The sequence below is a fragment of the Stegodyphus dumicola genome, chromosome 7 (genome assembly GCF_044657685.1).
Source record: "Stegodyphus dumicola isolate Sdum_Otavi_A_Nest chromosome 7, ASM4465768v1".
Classification (NCBI taxonomy): Eukaryota; Metazoa; Arthropoda; class Arachnida; order Araneae; family Eresidae; genus Stegodyphus; species Stegodyphus dumicola.
Window position 1 is genome coordinate 77,579,337 of NC_140774.1, and position 21,327 is coordinate 77,600,663.

At 31.4% G+C, this 21,327-nt stretch overlaps 1 long non-coding RNA gene across 3 annotated transcripts in view; it reads left to right on the forward strand.

Annotated features, from left to right (window-relative positions):
* LOC146996239 (uncharacterized) overlaps positions 1-21,327 on the forward strand; it is a 281,313-nt gene that overhangs the window by 42,381 nt on the left and 217,605 nt on the right. Inside the window, exon 1 of one of the 3 annotated variants that reach the window (XR_015042143.1) lies at positions 927-1,249. The exons of the other annotated variants lie outside the window; for them this stretch is intronic. This is a non-coding gene — a long non-coding RNA (uncharacterized LOC146996239). Of the gene's footprint in view, positions 1-926; positions 1,250-21,327 lie in introns of those variants that run through there. 3 annotated transcript variants of the gene reach the window in all.

The following is a 21,327-nucleotide window of genomic DNA, read 5'->3' on the forward strand; positions in this document are numbered from 1 at the left end:
AGAATTTCTATCATCACGCGCGTTATCTCTTGGGAAATTCTTTGTCATTATAGCAACAATTGTATTACTCAAACTCGAAATAACACTGTCACCCGAAAGTTTAATTCCCGAAATCTCAATCCTTTTTGCAAATTGCTCTTGACCCCATATTTATATATATATTTCCAAACATTCTGAACATTTGGCGAGCGTTTTCATAGCAATGACACCGTTATCTATATAACTCACATGAAATTTCTTCATTAACGGATGCATTTGCACGGCATATTTATAAATTAAGAAAAGAAATAAGAAAGAATGAAAGAGAAATAAGAAAGAATAAGGAAAAAGAAAATAACAAACTACCATTGGGTTTCATTTTTATTTTATTTAGCGCATTGCTTTCGATTTACTAATAGTTATTCAGGTTTCTTACTGGAAAAGTTAATTAATAATGTTAGCACGTAGCTTTTGATTTAACCAATGGTTTTTTGAGTTTCTTACTCAAGAATTCTTTTTTATCCTTTTAAAAGGAGGCCCACCAGCAGCCGAGCGGTAAAGTCGCTGAACACTGGTAGTTCGGTCCGAGGTTCGAATCCCGTGAACGGGCTGGCTGCATGGGCGTTTTCGTAATTTTCCCCATGTGTAACGTGTATACGAGCCAGTTTCCCTTAGATAGTACTCCATGAAGGCATCCCTCCTCTTAGGCTAGATAGCTCTAGTGTGCTTTGCCATAATTAAATACACCAAACCTTCTAAAAGGTTTTATTTAGGTGCCACATTGGAGCAGGTTACATTTTAACAAAAAAATTTAAAATTACTTTTTACACTTTTAAAGCACTTTAACTATCATAATTTTAAAAATTATTTTAACTGATTTTTTTTTAATTTTCGAAATGTATATTTTATACCACTTTCATTAATTTTATTGTACTTGTTCCGTCTTTTTGGTAGATAGGTGGCGCTCTTGATGCGCGCCGATGAAAAATATATCACTTGACGCTTGAACATGAAGAATGACGCATGTCATATATATTTGATGCTTGATTATGTTTCATGGCCGCTATAAGCGGAAGTAATATAAGTTTATCGTTAATAAATGTTATTTCTATGTTCCGTGAACTCTTGAAATTTTGATTTGAAATTCTAATGCTCTCCCAACCTTGACTCCTGAAACGAAACGATCTTTGAATTTATGACTCATGAAGAGAGACAACATACATTTTTCTGGTGTCTGAAACCCGCGACAAGGGGAATTACCTTTTGAAAGGTAAGAAATTTGATTTATTTGTTCTTGGTATCGATCTTTGAAAACGAAACATAATGGATGATTTAGCAAAAGAGAAAAAGAAACGTGCTATTGTACGTAGTAAAGTTACTACACTTCTAAATAAACTTGAGAAATTATTATCGGAAGAATTAAGTAAAGAACATCTAGAAGATTTAAATTTATCATATGAATTGTTAATTGAATATCATGAGAAACTTAAAACTCTTGACTCAAAGATCGATGCTCTCATAATTGATGAAAAAGAATATGATAACGAACTACTTGTATGTGAAGAGTATGATGAAAAAATTATAACGTTTAAAGCTAAGACTGTTAGTAAAGTAAAGAAAATTAACAGTAATGAAGTTGTTGAAAGAAGTATAATTGCAACTAGTAATGGTATTAGTAGTACTCTGAATGGTAATAATGTTGTTACAAGTAGTGCTTCAGTAAAGTTACCTAAATTAAGTATTGAAAAATTTGCTGGTGATCCCAGTAAATGGCTCGAATTCTTTAATTCGTATGATAATGCTATTCATTCTAATCCAAGTTTATCTAAAATAGATAAGTTTACATATTTGAAAAGTTTATTATCTGGTTCAGCATATAATTGTGTTTCTGGTTATGCTTTATCTGAAGAAAATTATGATCTATGTATTAAAAGTTTAGAAGAGAGGTTTGGTCGTAAAGATGTTATTATATCAAAATTCATGCAGATGTTGTTACAGTTAGAACCAGTTAAAAGTTCTTCAAATGTTTTTGGGTTAAGAAAGCTCTATGATCAGTTACAAATCTGCGTTAGAAATTTAAGTAGTTTAGATGTTACTAGCGGTTCATACGGACAGTTATTGAACCCAATAATTCTTAAATTGTTACCTGAAGATTTAGCTCTTGAATTCCATAGAAAAAGAACATCTAACAAAAATATAGAAGTAAGTGAATTAATAGAGTTCATTAAAATAGAAACTGAATGCCGAGAAGCAAGTAATTTGATTAATAGCACAAAAGGTAATAAATACACAGGGGTTAATCCTAAACAAGGGTTAAAAAATTATAAAGTCAAATCACAAGCTTCTGCTTTTAACACATCGGTAAAAATGTTTTGCATATTCTGCAAATCAAACGAACATACATCTGCCGGATGTTTGAAATTTTCCGACGAACAAAAACGAAAGAAATTAAAACATGAAGGTCGCTGTTATAGATGCTTTCTAAAACATTTGTCGGCGTTTTGTCATTCAAAAATACAACCATGCGAAAATTGTAACGACAAAAATCATAATAAACTTTTCTGCCGTTTGAAATCGAAAGAAATGGAAGATGTTAACTCCGCAGATACGCAAAATAAAACTTTAGTATCTACTTCCCACTGTAACACTCTAAAACCTGAAAATAGTGTGCTTTTACAGACATGTTCTGTTATTGCTCAAAGCAAAAATAAATCGAGAATCGTAAGATTATTAATTGATTCAGGTAGTGAACGAAACTTCATCACCCACAAGTTAGCGCGCGATTTAGAATTGCAAGTCATTAGAAAAGAATTTCTAACAATTTATTCGTTTGGAAATCAGCGCGGTAACTCGCAAGAATTTGATGTATATAGTCTAAAAATAAAAAATAAAAACGATGATCGCTGCCTTGTTGTAGAAGCTATAGGGATAGAATTAATATCATCAATAGAATTCCAGGCGCCATCAACATGTCAAAACATTAAAGAATTTATGACTAAAAAGGGCTTGAAACTTTCGGATACAAGTCCCGTTAATGAGAACATAAATATTCTGCTTGGCGCGGAGCATTTCTGGTATATACAAACAGGAAGTAATTCAATGATAAATGATGGTTTGTTTATAGTACCGACCATATTTGGATACACAGTGATGGGTAAAGTAAAAAATAATAATACTCGAATTAATGCGTTGTTTTTATCTGCCGTTGAAGGAAACACATTTGATTTGCAGTCATTTTGGAAATTGGATTCGATAGGAATTGAAAATGAAAACAAAACATTTTCGGAAACTGATTTGGATACTATTAAGCATTTTAACGACACTTTAAAATTTAATAACGGCAGATACGAAACAAAACTCTTTTGGAAGGACAATAAATCACAACTCGCTGATAATTTTTTCGTTGCTAAACAACGATTTCTAGGACTAAAGCATAAATTAAAGGGAAATGATTTCCTATATAATGAATATGATAATATAATTAGAGAACAAGTTGAAAGGGGGATTGTTGAACAATGTAAGTTTGTTGAAAATGAACCTAACTGTTATTATATGCCTCATAGGCCCGTTATACGTGAAGGAAAAGTAACAACAAGAATAAGAATAGTTTATGATGCCTCTTCTAAGTCTGAAGGAGCTAAATCGTTAAATGAATGTTTGATATCAGGCCCTAATTTAAATCCTAACTTGTTGGATATAATTTTAAAATTTCGCGTACATAAAGTTGCATTTTGTGCAGACATAGAGAAGGCTTTTCACCAAATTCAAATTGATAGTGAAGATAGAAATTTTTTAAGGTTCTTGTGGTTTGATCATTCTTACGACGATAGTGACAATAGTTTAGGCTTTAAGGTTTTCCGAATGTGCCGAGTGCCGTTTGGAATGACAACAAGTCCGTTTATTTTGTCCGCCACTATCAAACATCATATTAAGGGTTATGAAAAGAAATATAGCAAAGCTGTTGACATGTTAAATAAGTCCCTATACGTTGATGACCTTATCCATGGAGCAGACTCCGTTGAAGAAGTTTTCTCATTATCAACTGATGCAGTTAAAATTCTTCAAGACGCTGGTATGAACTTAAGAAAATTTGAATCAAATTCAGTATCTTTAAAAAATCATTGGCAAGATATTGGTTTAATTAATAAGGAAGATAATTTGGATAAGAAAACGTTAAAAGTGCTGGGAATAATTTGGGATTTGGATGAGGATACATTGAAATTAGATGTACAAGAACTTTTACAACCAGTTGACTGGAAACACGTTACAAAGCGAAAGGTATTACAGATTGTGGCAAAAATTTATGACCCAGTTGGATTCATTGCACCCTTTGTTATCAGAATAAAATTCTTATTACAAGAGTTATGGGAATTGGGTATTGATTGGGACACAATTTTGCCCAGCTATTTGAGTGAAAAATTTAAAACTTGGTACTTTGAAATTGAAGTTATTCTCAACTTGTGTATTCCTAGAAAATACATATTAAATGATGAATGTGTAAATTTCGATAAAATAGAGCTTTTTGTCTTTTGTGACGCCAGCCTCAAGGGATATGGAGCTGTTGCATATTTTCGTGATCCTGATTCTTGCTGTACGTCTTTTGTTCTTTCAAAGAGCCGTGTATCCCCACTTAAAAAATTAACCTTGCCTCGTTTAGAACTTATGGGAGCTATTATTGCCGCAAGAATAGTTAAATATTTAAGGAAATTATTTAATATCCAAGAAGATAATGTATTTTGTTTTAGTGACTCTAAAATTGTTCTTCACTGGATCAGGGGTTCCGCTGATAAATGGAAACCCTTTGTTGCTAATCGTGTACGGGAAATACAAGATGTTGTATCACCTTCGCAATGGAAATACTGTAAGGGAAATGACAATCCGGCTGACATAGTTTCACGTGGATTAAGAGCTTCTGATCTAGTGGAAAATAAACTTTGGTTCAATGGACCAGTGTGGTTAAAAGAGAAAAATGTACCTTCATCATCTTTTGATCCTTTGATTGAGCCTATGGTAGAAGAGGTACAGGTAGAACAGCGTCAAACTACTGTATGTTCTGTTATTAGCCAAGAGGCTGAATTTGAATTGACATCCAGGTTTTCATCCTGGAAAAAATTGAAACGCGTAACTGCATGGTGTTTAAGATTCTGCCACAATATTAAACCTACATCTTTAAAACTCAAGGGTTTTTTAACAGTTCAAGAATTGGATAAAGCAAGCAATTTGATTTTTAAAATCATGCAAAATTCCGAATTTAGAGAAGAAATTAGACTTTTGAAAGCAGGGAAGAAATTGAATCTCAGCAGTAAAATCCTGAAATTAAATCCTTTTCTTGATAGAGAAGAAATCCTTAGAGTCGGTGGTAGACTCTGTAACTCGAATCTTTCAGAAAACACAAAGTATCCAATCATTCTTCCCAAAAGTCACCAAGTTACTGAATTGATAGTCAAACACTTTCACGAAGTGAACCTTCACGGAGGAGCCACATTAACATTATCTGCTCTGCGACAGAAATATTGGATCGTTAATGGCCGAGAAATTGTAAGAAAAATAATTTGGAAATGTATAAAATGTTTTAAAAATCGAACAAGCACATCCAGTCAGATAATGGGCGACCTACCTGCTTCTCGCGTATTGCCGGATAGAACATTCTCGAATACAGGACTAGATTTTGCAGGCCCCTTTTTAATTAAAGCTAGGAAAAGAAGAGGAGGAACGAAATATAAATGTTATGTTTGCCTTTACATATGTTTCACCACAAAGGCCATTCACCTAGAAATGGTCAGTGATCTAACAACTGAAGCATTCCTAGCATCTCTGAAAAGATTTGTGTCACGCAGAGGAAAACCCAAGAAAATCTTTTCCGATAGAGGCACCAACTTTGTTGGGGCTGATCGAGAATTAAGAAGATACATAGCTACACTTTCCTCTGATGAAGCATTTCAAAACTACCTAAGCGGTGAAAATATTCAATGGATCTTCAATCCTCCTGCTGCCCCTCACTTTGGAGGCCTTTGGGAGGCTGGAGTGAAACAAATGAAGATTCACTTAAAGCGAACTATTGGGACCCAGGTTCTGACATACGAAGAATTTCACACCTTAATTACACAGATCGAGGCGTGTTTGAATTCCAGGCCAATAGTTTCCATCTCATCTGACCCTGAAGATTTTAATCCTTTAACACCTGGACATTTCCTAATTGGGACTGCATTAACAGCAATTCCTGAACCTGATCTTACAAATAATAAGCTAACCCCTGCTGAAAGATGGAAATTGACACAGCAAATTTTCCAGAGCTTTTGGAAACGTTGGTCTAGAGATTATCTTTCACAATTACAAGGGCGTACCAAATGGTTGAGGGATAAACCAAATTTAGCCCTCAATGACTTAGTCTTGATAAAGGACGAAAATTTGCCTCCATTAAAGTGGCGACTTGGACGAGTAATTGAACTATATTCTGGTGCTGATGGAAAAGTTCGTGTTGTGAAACTAAAAACTTTATTGGGCGAAATGAAGCGTCCTATACATAAACTTTCCCGCTTACCATTGAGTGAATAAGACTCTAAAAAAAACATTAATTGTATATTCATAATTTGTGTCTTTATTATTATTATTAATTCAATTATGTTTCAGATTCATAGAATGGACCACAATTGTGGATTATGGTAATTTAGCAGTTTCATTATTTTGTTTTCCTTCTAGAGATTGTAAGTATGTTTTATTTGTAAAATTTTGTGCTAAATATAATGTTGTTATTCAATTTAAATTTGTCATTATGCATTTTTATTTTATATGATATACTGTTGAACTTTGGAAAACTTGTTTGAATCTAAAATTGAAGATCTTTATAATAATGTTGTAATGAACCAATGTTCATCGGGGCGGAGTATGTTCCGTCTTTTTGGTAGATAGGTGGCGCTCTTGATGCGCGCCGATGAAAAATATATCACTTGACGCTTGAACATGAAGAATGACGCATGTCATATATATTTGATGCTTGATTATGTTTCATGGCCGCTATAAGCGGAAGTAATATAAGTTTATCGTTAATAAATGTTATTTCTATGTTCCGTGAACTCTTGAAATTTTGATTTGAAATTCTAATGCTCTCCCAACCTTGACTCCTGAAACGAAACGATCTTTGAATTTATGACTCATGAAGAGAGACAACATACAGTACTGTTAAGTTTAAATTTTTATATTTTTGTTTTAATTTTGATATGTGTCTTTTATGTTGCAGGGTAGCCCACCTTTTATAATTAAATTTTGCTTTATTATTATTTCTTTTATATATTATGCAAAAAGGAAAATGGAACATAAAATACATACTGCAGTCTGAAAACTTTTATTTAAAGTCAAATACCCTTAAGAATTTACCAGGAATGTAAATGTACATACTGCAGTCTGAAAATTTTTATTTAAAGACAAATACCCTTAAGAATTTACCAGGAATGTAAATGTGAAATGTACATTTAAATTTACCATGAATGTAACGAAAAGAATCTATTTAAAAAACTTCAAATATTAAAATCTTAAGATTGAAAAACATTATGATTTAATTAATAATATTTATATATATATATATCCACTCTGTTACCCGGCTCAGTTAGCTCAGTTTCTTCACTCTTATATGTTTGTAAATTGTGCATTTTTTGCTTTAAAAATTGTTGAATTATGTTGTTCTTATCTTCCGGTTAAGTTTTTATGGCTTTAGTAAATCTACATGCAATATTTTTAGAGATATCAACAATTTAAAAGTTGTTTAAGTGCGGCTAAACCTAATTATTTTTGCGATGGCGGCCATGTTTGTTTACATTTGAAACTTGGCAGAATAACGGATTTATTGCCAATCTGGAGAAATTAAACTTCGCAACAACAAAGATAACGCCTTCTTTTATTATAGTGAATTAAATCATGCTTAATCCATTTTGGAATTTATTCGAGGAAATAAGTGTTTAAGATTTACTTCGTAATCTTTAATATAGATATTTTTACTTTTTATGTATTTTTGCCTCTATCGTGAGTGACAAGTGAATTAATTGAATGAGAAATATTCAATCGTCTGTGAAAAACTGTTTCTTTTTTTGTTTTGTTTGCTTAATTTCTTTTATACATCGTTCTAGATTTATTATAGTATTTGAATAGAACATATGGCAACGATTAGATAATTATTCAAATGATATAAATTTTGTGCCTTCTGAGTTATAATAAGAACGAAATATAACGCTGTTAAGTGAACCTAGAGCCAGAGTGTCGCTATGGTAAACAAATATAGTGAATTTTAAAGAGTGCATTTATTCTATTGTGGTTTATGCACTATCGATGAAGTAGATGTAATTCAATCCAATAAGTTGAAATGAAATGCAAGAAAAAATGCTTATAATTTAATATTCCGTACAAGGAAGTCATGTGGTGTACACATCAGATTTTTTAAATTTCTAAATACAATTTATAATGTAAGTTTTCTTTTTCGTTTGCATATAAGATCGGTGTTCCGTATTTTTACTCAAGTTGAGTAATTGAGAAAATTAAGTAATTTCTTATGATATTTTTGTTTCTGCTTTCATGCAATCTTTATAATTAATTTTATTTATATAATATTAATAAAATCTATTATTTTAAAAATATATCTATGAATTTTCAAATGGCTGCATTAAACCAAATCGGTAGTTATCATTATTTTTTGATAAAAATATATCTAAGAATTTTCAAATGGCTGCATTAAGCCAAATCGGTTAGTTATCATTATTTTTTGATAGTCATTTTTTCTAAGATGACTACTTCCACAGAAGACCAACGGCCCAAAATCGGCTGAAGAGTAAAGTCATTAAACACTAGTAGTTCAGTCCGGGTTTCGAATCCTGGGTGAACGGATTGGAGAAATTTGCATTTTCGTGGATTTCTCCATGTGTAACGTGAAAACGAGCCAGTTTCCCTTAGAAAGTACATCACGAAGGTATCTCTCCTCTTAGGCACGTAACCGTTGCGTGCTTGACATTCGGCTGCGTGTGCTGCAAATTGCTTTATTATTTAATGAAATTTTTACTCTATTTTTGTTGCAAATGCATCCTAATTACACATCCTTTTAGTTTACTTTTCAAGGTAAACTGATAGTCAATAGGAAAAAATCACAAACAATTTATGTCATTTCTGAAAGTCTCGGTTTTAAAACAAAATGAATCCGAAGATGACCAAAACTGTTTGGAAGTTTAGCTGGTAATGTCAAAGATAGTTTATTTACTATATTTGTATAACGCATTTTGGAGTAAAAATGTCTGTTTTCCTAAAAATAAAATTCTAAATTTTCAATTACAGTTGATTTTATTACAAATTCATCATAAACGGAAAAACTGATATCGAAATTATTCTTTTTTACCAAGAACAAGAATATTTAACTTAAATTGAGATTTCCTTTCATAATCTAGAATTCATTGACACAGAATAAATATGCAAAGCGCATTTTGGACAGCTAAGAATGTTTACTATTTTTCACGGCGGAAAAGATCTCTCCAATCTGGAAGTGTACAAGAAATTTTTCAATTTCAGTCTCAAACAGTGTACAAGTAATTTTTCTGCTCTAAAATTAACGTAATGATAAATAATTAGCTACTGGATTATTTAGCAAGATAAATTTTACAGAACAAAGCTTAAAATAATTAAATTCTAAATGAATTAAGGAATTAATGAAGTTTTAAATTAACTGCAGATCTATGAGTGACGCATTTCTATTTTCGGTTACGTCAGTTCGAAAACTTAAATATGCTGTTTTATGAGCTCTCCCTAAATGATCATACATCATACTGAAAATAAAATGCAATAAATGAGTAGACAAAAAAGCAACACATATATATATACTCTTTCTTTTATTTATATTATACATATCATGAAAGGCTGGATTGAAGTGCAAGAAATTTTATGTTTGAAATACATATCCAGAGCAAAGTGTTCTGAAAACTGTCGTACTTTAAGTATCTTACATAAGTGCCTTACAGAAGCTTACCTTTACGCGATACAAACAACGTATATTTCATAAATATGAATTAAATATACGATATTGATGAGAATCAGAGACAAATGTCGTAAATATAACGCACTGTACACAGCTCATTTAGCAAAATGAATCAAAATACAACTTCGGAAGTTCTAGCTAATTGTGATTTGTGTACCAGGGTTTCCTAGCTTTTAAACTGATGGTCTAGCTTTCACTGAAGAACATGTGCACCAATATATTATCTGGTCGTAAAGAAGGTTTTCCGCCAAAAAACGTTCTTTTTAAAGTTAGAAAGAAAACACGAAAGCAGTACCTTTAATAACATATTAAACATATTTTCTTTGTGGGTAGTAATCACCACCCAAATCTAGTACTTTCTGCCTATGTTTTGGTAGTTTCAAAGCCTTCGGTCCAGAACGTTGGTGGCCGTGGAAGATAGCATAGCAAGATTTAGCAAGTGGGAAAAAAGATAGAAGTACGAAGAAGCGATGTTGGGGCTATATGGTGGATGTGGCAAAAGATCCCATCCGAGTCCGTTCTGAGTCCAACCGGTGAATGCAAACACATGCGGTCTTGCATTATCTTTATGGACATTACTTTTTTTCACCGAAACTCACTTCGACGATTTTCCTTGATAGTTGCGTCAACCCGGACTAACACCTCGCTGTGCATATTACTGTCGAGGGTTTTACCTTTTTTCAGATACTCTTTGTGGAAAATGTCACGGCAATCTCACCAGATATAAAGCATGGCCTTTTTGTTAGTCAATTTGCGCTTTGCGATGGGCTCACCGGGCGCAGATCAACCCCTTTTCGGCCAGCGTTGTTGAAGTAAATCCACTTTCCATCACAAATCACGATCCGGTCCAGAATTTTGTCCTTGCGTTGATATTCGAGCAGATCAATGCAGGCCCCAGCAAAGTCTGTCCTTATCTGCTTGAGTCAGCTCATGCGGCAACCAGCGATTGAACTTGCACGTCACGTTTATGCGATGCATAGCGAGATTAATGAGCATAGCACTAACATTTAACTCCTTAGCAAGTTCTCGTGGTTGCATAGTGATCTTCGTCCACAAGTTCTCACAGGCACGCCTCATCAACATCAGTAGACCACTCAGAGCGGTCTGTTTCTTGAAAGTCATAGTCCACCTTTTTGTTTTTTCGGTACGAAACCTTCACAGTGTCGTAAGATAGAACATTAGTACCTAAAGCTGTGCACATGAACTGATATTCGGTGGCGGTGACATTCTGTAGCCGACTTTTTGCAACAGAACTGGAAGTAAATGAAACTTCTAATTTGATAGCGTGATAGATTTCACAACACAGTGCTTTAAAGCAAGTCTTTCTTTCAAATGCTAAAAATCGTTTAGGAAAATATGATTAAACACGCAAACAGGAACTGTTTGGGCAGACGATATTCGGTGGCGGGTAATTTTCATTAAAACCCGGTATCTTCGCATATTTTTAATCATTGGAGATATATAAGGCTTAAAAATTGAAACGATTAAAAATTAAAAGAAATTCACAGCATATAAAATAGAAGTATTCATTACAAATAATGATACAGGTCTACGTTTATATAACGTAATATATAAGTAACTAATAAATAAATGTGAGATAATAAATAACTAATAAATGTATTAGGTATAAGTAATTAACAAATGTGAGAAAAGGGTCAGCAGATCTTGACGTAAAAATAGATTTCAAACGCTCTGAAACTCTAAGCAATATAACTTAACCAAGTACCGAGTCCAATTCACGAAGAGAATATTACACGTTCTATAAGCGTCAAATATGAGAAAATGTGTTTCGGGTGATCAGATTTTTATATCTTTATTTGTGTTATATATATTAATTCAAAATCTGCAGGTCTGAAGCTTTAATTTCAAAATTCAGAGTCACTGAAAAATATATTCAACAATCTTTATATTTACTATTTTTATATGACTGCAGCTTTCAGTTACATACGTTATTTTAGAGCGACATTGAAAGCGCAAAAGGAAATTAACTTTTCATTTTAAAAAGATGATTAAAGAAGAAAGAATACCACATTTTAAGTTTCATTACTGACTATCCTATATAAGCACCTATTTTGAAACGAGACCTTGAAATTGTTCTCATACATTACCATTTGAATGCAGTTTTGAATCTTAAAAAATATAATTTTTTCAATGCTAACAACAAAAAAATATAAAAATCTGAAAACTTTCAGTACGCCCAAAGGGTAACGTATTTTTAACGTATTGTCTGATATCTTTGTTTATTAAATATCAAGTTCTTCACACTTAAACCATAAAATTGAATTTAACATCATTATTACAAAATAATTTTTAAATAAGCATATCTTTAGAATTTCCGATACACAGTCTCGCGCAGCTGGAGATAAAAATGTTTCTAATTCGTACAGTGTTGCCATTGCTCGCTTTTAAATCGTTGACGTTAACAAAAATTCGTTAAAATTTTACAAAATATGAAGTAGATAATAAAACAAATTCCAAATTTGGGCTTCCAGATGCCCATATTCTTGTGGAAACGTACGTTATTAAAAGTTTGACGGCTCTAGGTACTATTGTTTTATCGCGATGCGAGAAACATGCATACATTTATGCAGATTTTTCATTATTTAATTTCTTTAAATATAATACAGAGTTCTAATATTTGGTGGCAACAACTTGAAAAGTGAACCGACATTTATAGTGAATCAACGCAAAATGCGAAAACGAAATTAATATTCGTTCTGGGCAAATTGCCCCTTTGGACTAATAAAAATGATGACAGGAAAGAAAAGTTGAGTTTTAAATGGATTTCTAGTAGCCGATTCAAATATCATGCTGAATTATAATTTAATGGACCACGAATCTGCTTATTGTTGCTTCTTTAGAGTAGCTATAAGAATTCCATAAGTTAAAAGAGATCCAATAGCAGTAATAATTAAAGTTCTGTCAATAGTATAAATATTCCACAGACGCAGCACTGGGGGTCGGTTAGGGATTTTTCTTATAAGTATTTCAAATTCTAAGAACTGATCCGGTACTCGACTCGGCAAGGTCTGAATATATGTCATAATTTCTTCAGAAGCGTCATTAACTCTCGATCCTAACACAATTAAGGTACATAGTAAGGAAACCGTATAAACTATTCCAAATAAATCGAAAATGGTGTATGTTACTGTGTAGTTTGTTATGAAGAAATAGCGGTACTGAAAGCGAAATATCTTTAGCAAACAACAGATAACTAATGCAAAAGCTTGGAAAGAAAATGTTTTGTTCATAGATTTCAAGACTTCACAGATATTCTCATAAAATCGCAAAAGTTGCTTATGCCTGCTAGAAATGGTGCAACTCTGTAAGTGAACAAAAGTAGTTTTAAATAGTTCGATTATTATTAAGCATAGCTCGCTATAAAATATTGTAAAATACCCGAAAACTAACTGAACGTAATAATGCCGTAATAATTTAGTGACTGTTATCAACTGATGTAAAGTGTTTACCCATTCCTCTTCCTCAAAAGCACCTAACCCTATATACGTATTTACAAAAGTCTTGATGGCCATCATCACGAACAAGCAAAATGTAGCGATATTAAAACGACGACTCATTCTTTTTAAATAATCCTCCGATAATAAGCCTTCGCTAATTTCAGAGATTCTCAGTAGGAAAATGAAGATAAGTCGTCTCTTTTTATAAATTGATATTTGAAAAGCAACATCACATATAATTTGTATCTCAGAAGCAACTGCTAATTTGATTTCATACCAAAATGCCACAATGGCAATGTCGGCTAAGGTAAAGATAAATAAAATTACATTAACAAAGTATGTGATAATTTTGTTTACTAAAACTTTTCGTTTGGTCATCTTACTCGTGGATGATTTATGCATTTCAGTAATTCGGAAAAATAGTAATATAGGTCGAAACGCATTTATCATGCATTTTACGAACTCTCCTTTATAATATCTGCGGTAAACTTTGCGTATCTTCCGATTATGAAGATCAGTGTTCATCTCACCGCTGTGAAGAATTTTTTTGAATAGCCTCTTACTTTTAAACAGATGACGTCTCATTTCTGATTTCATACGCAATTCAAGAGAAAAATTGAAGTTTTGTCACTTTTTCCGTTTTGAAATAGGTAATTAAAAAGCTGAACATTAATCGTTTTAAATTCTGGTTGGAATCAATGCATTTAACCTCAGCTTGTTTCACGTAATCTTAAATTGGAAGATTTTCATTTTACTTGCAACTTAAGCAATCTATGCGTCTTACACAAAGCCTCGCACAGGTTTCACTGAATAAAATTTATTATAAGCCTCCTCATTTCGATTTTCTTAAAAGTCTCGGAATAATATTAAAAAATAACAATCTACTTAGTGATTTGCTACGCTGTGGTTACTAAGCGCAAGAGGCAATTATTAACAGACTATGGGCAAATAATGCTAGAAATACCAGACAAACCATCAGCCATTTTGAAACCAATAATCAGATGAAGTTCTGTTTTAATAATTAATTTTTAGGTTTTCTCTTCCTAAATTGACAACGTATGAATGATAAAACGTAAAAGGATTTACCGTACATCTCTTCTTGAAGATAATTAAGATAAATTAGGTATTTTTATTCTTAGATATATCCTTTTACTCGATATCTTAAATTTCATAAACGTTTCAAAGAGCATATAGAAAGCAATTTTGTTTATTACAATAAAAGCCGAATTTTTACTATGTAAAATGTTCAAATAATTGAAAAATCTTTGTTGTTGGGGGACTGAGTTGGCTATTGGTCATCAGTTTGCGATCAGTAAAGGCAAACAGAGTTTTCCTACTTAATCATGGCTTAATCATGGTTCATTATATATATATGATACTTCCTTCCTCTAAGAAATTACAGTTATCACAAACTAACAGAAATATTTATGTCAGAAAAACACACAATTTAGCCTTCATCTGCTAGTTCTGTTTCAGCAGCGAGAATTTTAAACCTTAGCATCTAATTCTAACAGTTACGTAATTCCCTCATGTGTCATATCTTCTACTATGTGGACGATTCTTCTGATGCTAGCAAACTACTGGAAGAGTTGCCATAGCACTCAACCTAAATTATAACTTGGATGCTATTTAAGTTCAATCTAATTTATATTCTAATGTAGTTCGATGGAAAAAAGGAGCTACAAAAACGAATCAACATAAAAATAGCATGCTATCTAACGAAAACTCTTGAGTTAAGATAATTTAGTAGCAAAGATCTTGTAACATCAACATATTCTGAATAAATTCCATTCAAAAGTAATAATGTAATATTTAATTTTTACATTTTAATTTTTGTTGTTGAGCCAGCATTGCAATCACCAAGCTTACTCTTTGCGCTTTCTCAACTTGTGCGGAAGTCATTAAACTATGTTTTTGAAGGATTTAATGTGGGTGAAATACTTCCCTCATTTGGACGTAAAGCATCGATTTCTAAAATACTTTTTAAAAAATATCGATTTATTCAACTGATTCATCTTGTTTTATCTGTATTATGAGTTCATTTAATTTTGTACAGTTTTTTATATGCATACTTCAGTTTTTGTATGTCCTGTTGTTTGTTCTAATTCAATATGTAGTCCATTACGCCAGTGGGAAGGGGCAATAAATCATATTATTTTTTCAAGTTCCTGCTTAAAATAATTTCATATTGGCCAATTGCTTGATTAATTTTTAAGCATTTTGCCTTTTTTCTCATTTATTTACAACTGCCTGCTCAAAATTATTAGTATAATAGTTAAAAATTTGCCACAAAAGAAGTTAAATATTGGTAATTAATTCGTTATAAATGATTTGCATTTTAGCAACGCTTTGGGCTTTTTGCATATTTATATTTCCTTGAAGCTTTGGTTTTTGCAGTCAGCTTTCTTCTAGATGCACCATTTTGTCAAAATTTTGCCTCATTGGTATTCCATGTTCCTACTATGAAGTATTCTTTCTAACTTATTGAAATTTATAAAAAAAAAATTCTATAAAAAGGATCTTGCTTTGATTCGAACTGAAACTAATTATCTTTTCCCACTGTTTTATTCCACTAAATTGTAATTAATTGGATAATGTAAAATGCATATTTTCTTTCGCGCGCTGTAAATTACATAATGAATAACTTTATGTATATTTCAGTTTTTCCATATTTTTGATAATTTTTGGCTGCTATTTCATAGAGAAATATCTATGTTATTTAATTACTTATTTGCTGTAGTTATATTTTAATGGGTATTTTGTTTCGAATGGATTTCCGGATTTGAACTTCATGTTTTCTGTTTTGTTTTGGTACCCGCCCACCTTTCAGTGGCTTAATATTGTATTTATTCCAGTAAATTCCGCAGCATTTTTCATGAAATTAATATTTTTAATTAAATATTTTTAACTAATGTTCTATATTTATATAACAGAGTACATTTATTTTAAATAATTTTAAGTCATTAAGAGAAATGAAAGTTTTCGTTAGCTTTAATGATTAACATTACCTTGACAGTGTTTAAACTGAAAGGTGGAGATTTAGATCAAAAATGGCCTACACTATCGCCTTGCATTTATTTGATGTCATAACGCTTTAGGAAGAATGATTCAAAAAAACTTTACTCCTTCGTTTTCGCTCCTACCATTTTTTTAATTACTGGAAAACTTGGTATTATGTTAGAAAGTTTATTTTATAGACAATGTCATTTCAATTTAATTGCTATTGCTAAAATCAATTGAGAAAAGTTCTACTCTAAGAAAGAAAGGGTGGGGAATGTATTGCAAATCACCTTAACAACCAGTCTGTTATAAAGAATAATTTTATTAATAATACGATTCTAGTGATAGAATGACTGTATGCCTTTTTTCAATGCACTGGTATTAAATTTTAGTCGTAATATAACTCTATCGGATTTAGAAATAGACAACGGATTTGAATTAAAAGGATTTAAAATTTACCATTCATATGCACTGATAGAATTTTATAAATATTTTTCCCATTTCTTTTTCCATTATCCTCCATTTAGAAGAAAAATGTAAGCGTTATTAGGAAAACTATTCCATATAATCATTTGGCGGGCGTTATTATAGCAATGACACCGCTTTCTGTATAACTCACATGAAATTTCTTCATTAGCGAATGCATTTATACAGCATATTTATAAATTAAGAAATTTTAAGAAAGAATAAGAAAAAATAAATAAAAATTACCATTGGAATTCATTTTTATTTTATTTTATTTAGCACATTGTTTTCGATTTACTCAACACTTATTCAGGTTTCTTACCGGAAAAATTAATTAATAATTTTAGCAGTTAGCTTTTAATTTACCTAATGGTTTTACGAGTTTATTACTCAAATTCTTTTTTTCTTAAAATTCTTAAATTTTTAAAATTTATAATTTTTATTTTGATGTCACGCTAGGTTACATTTTAATAACTAATTAATCCCAAAAAGACTTTAAACTTATTTTTTTGCACTTATAAAGCACTTTTATTATCACAATTTTAACTAAATTATCTTAATTGGAATTTTTTCAAAATTTTTTAATGTTTTCAGTCTTCCTCACGATATAATAGAAAAACGTGGCTCTGTTGAAAGTTTTTAGTTAGGCTGTTGCTTGAAAAAAACCGAGCAATTTTCAACAATTTTTTATATTTTATATCACTTTAATTTTATTGAATCGTTTTAGTTCAGATTTTTATATTTTTGTTTAAATTTTAATAAGTGTATTTCCTGTTGCAGGGAAGCTCACCTTTCTTAATTTAATTTTGTTTTATTATTATTTCTTGATTATATTATACGCAAAGGGAAATTGGACATAAAATACATACTACAATCTGAAAACTTCTATTTGTAGCCAAACGCCTTGAAGAATTTATCGGTAATGTAAGCCAACAAATGTAAAAAAAAAAAAAAAAAAAAAAAAATCTGTTTAAAAAATATATATGAAAATCTTAAGATTGAGAAACATTATGATTTAATCTTTATGCAAACCTCAGTTTAACATTTTAAAAGGTTGAAAGTTAAGCAGTTTCTAGTTCAAAGATTAGTCCCCAAAAAGTTAAAGATACAGAATGTATGTTTAAAATGAGTTAATTATTCAAAATGGAAGAGTCAGAGTCATAAGGTGACGAAAAACATTTTTAGGTGTTACTGTTATGATTATTGAAGCAACTGTACGTTAATATCCTTGGATTACTTAAGATCAAAGCTCGTGAGAATATTTCCCTCAAGAGTATTTCTTTGTCAGCAAGTCACGAAATCCATGACTAGAAATAATAAACAACTGAGAGAGGTTCACTCCAGATTAGTAGTCGGACAGTTGATTTAGAGTTACGTTTCAGAGCTTTAAATTTACTATTTAGAGTTCATTTTAGTGTGTGTGTGCGTGTCCATCTTCCACCCTAACTTATTCTCTTTGCCGTCTACTCTCCATCCTGGTTCGAATTCCAAATTACATTCTGAGCGCGAAGAAAGTAACGGACCTGTCTCGTTTTAAACACTAATAAACACTTAAGTTAATTAATTCATCTTTTGACCATTTATGGACATTTCCTTTTCATACATTTTTAATTATACGTTTTGTTTTATATGAATATATTTTTTCCACCTTTTCTTACATATTTAATTGTTTTTGCAAAGACTGCATTCTGTTCATTATGTTTACAAAGTTTAGAATGAGTTAACGTGATTAAAGGCCAAAGTGTCCGGGGAGCATTTTACGCAAGTAAGAAAATACTGCTGCTCACTCTTACAATAATATCTCACGATTTTGAAATTCATTTTTAAACTCGACGGAACAGCCTCTTTCTTACTGAATCTTATACAGTGCTTTTATTTAAACTCATCTCACTAAAATACCATTTTTGGCATAATAATTCTTACTTGAATAAGGGACGAAACACCTTCGCATTTATTAATTATTATTAATTGATCGGGAGTGTTTTTTTTTCCCTTTGAAACGTCAACTAATTTCTAATAAATGACGATAATTACTTCGTTTATTGATTACATTTTCAATTTCAATTATGCATTTTTAGAAGTTTCCATTTCCACTTTATTCTTAATTCATTTTTGATGCTTCCATTTAAAACATTTTCAAGATGCATTTTTTAATTATGCGTATAAGTTACTTCATTTTAATAGAATTCTAATCTATCTATATCAATCTATATCTTTCAATAGAATTCTATATCTAGATATCAATTTTACTGCATAAACTGCTTTTCACTCGAAATTGAATTAGGGAAAATGCTTAATCAGAATGAGTTCTTTGGAGCTCTGCATTGGTTCTCGATCCCTTCAATTCACGGAAATATTTGGCCTAACTTAAATTGTCAGTTTGGCATCGCCTTATTACTTGAATAAAGGACGAAACACCTTCGTATTAATTTCTTAATTATTGTTCATTGAACGGGAGTTGGTTTGTTCCCCTTGATCAACTAACTAAATTCCCGATCAATGACAAGTAATCATTGTCATTGATCGGGAGAAGTCAACTAACTCCCGATCAATGACAATGATTACTTGCTTTTTTAATTTAATTACTTGCTTTTAATTTAATTTCTTTTTACAATTGAAATTTTGTTATTCATGATTTAATTCAAGTCTCCGTTAAACATTTTAACAATTTACATTCAAGTTGCTTTAAAACAATTTTCGGAATTAAACTTACTAACTATGGATTCACTCTTTTTAAATAATTCTAGTAAAATTAATCTTAGGAGATAATATAATCAATATTTCTTTAGTAAATAAATTATCTATCTATCTATCTATCTATCTATATCTATATCTAATGTAGTATGATCATAAATCCATTTAGTCCGAAAATAAGATATTACTGCTTAGTATTTTACTGTGTTTTAAATCTACTTAATACGTTTAGCATATATCTTACTATTTTTTAATTTTTGCCTCGATCAATTGATGAGATTTTTACTGTGTTTTAAATCTACTTAATTCGTTTAGCATATAGCTTATTATTTTTGTTAATTTTGCTTGTAAATATTCAAATGTTGTATATTTCTCTTTTTTCACACATTTCATAGCGACTAAATATGCTTATGTTGAAGTTTTCACGGAGCCACAGTTTTTGGTAACTTTTTAGCATGCGTACTAAAATTTATCTTCTAATTTATATACATATATATACTATATATATATACTTTTAGGCGAGCTTACTACAATTTTTTATATATATACTAATATATATATACTAATTTATATATATATATATATATATATCACCTTCTGACAAGTCCTTATTGAAACATTTAACTATGAATAACTGAAATTCATTCTGATTAAAATAATTTTTATATACATATTATATATATATATATATAATGAGGGGGGAAAACTTAAAAATGAAGAAATTTCAAAATTTATTTAAAGAGGACTTTAAAATAAAACCCTGCGCTGCGCTATTACTAGGAGATAATCTAATCATTTATACGTATACTTGCTGTTATGCGGCATGCGTTGCAATGTTGCAAGGAAAGAAAATATTTGTGTTTTAATTCTGTTAAGAAATTTTTTACTTTACGCTTATTTTCCTGTTTTGATTGGTTTGTGTCACCTGACGATGGTTGATAATGGTTCCGGTAATGAATTTAATTCTGGGAATTTCACTTTTCCACCTGCGCAGCACATTCCTGGTGGTTCATTCTTACATTTGAGGGGTCTGCAATTCATGTATAATTTATCTATCTTTTCAACAACCACACTTGGATGGAGGTTGTAATCACAATTAGCATCGTAATGAAAAGCACCAAGATTTAAATCGGTGAGAAGTGTTCGTCTGGATCGACTGGTACACAGTCGAACGTTTTCTAGTCTTGCTTCCCATTGCTCGTCTGTTTCAGTCGTATGGGCTTGACAAGTGCGTACTCGAACGTTTTCTGGTCTTACTTCATATGAACGGGCATGAGCAGTGCATACTTATCTTACTTCCCGTTGCTCGTCTGTTTCAGGTGAACGGTTTTTAATAGTCCGTACTCGAACGTTTCCCCGTTGCTTGTTTCAGTTTTGTTTCCTGTTGCTTGTTTGTTTCATACTAACAGGTTTGAAAAGTGCGTACCTGAAGGTTTTCCAGTCTTGCTTCCCGTTACTCGTCTGTTTCTGTTGAACTGCCTTGAACAGTGCGTACTCGGACGTTTTTCAGTTTTGCTTACCGTTGCTCGTTTGTTTCATACAAACAGGTTTGAGCAGTGCATTTTTGCCTTCTAGAAGACGGTGTTTTGCCATTTCTTCGAACGGCACATTCAAAAAGCTTCTAACTCATTTTCAACCCTTCGAAAATTCCTGGAATCCTCTAGAAACTGACCCCTCATATCAATACATGGACAGTCGATTTAGAGTCACTTTACAGTGAGTAAT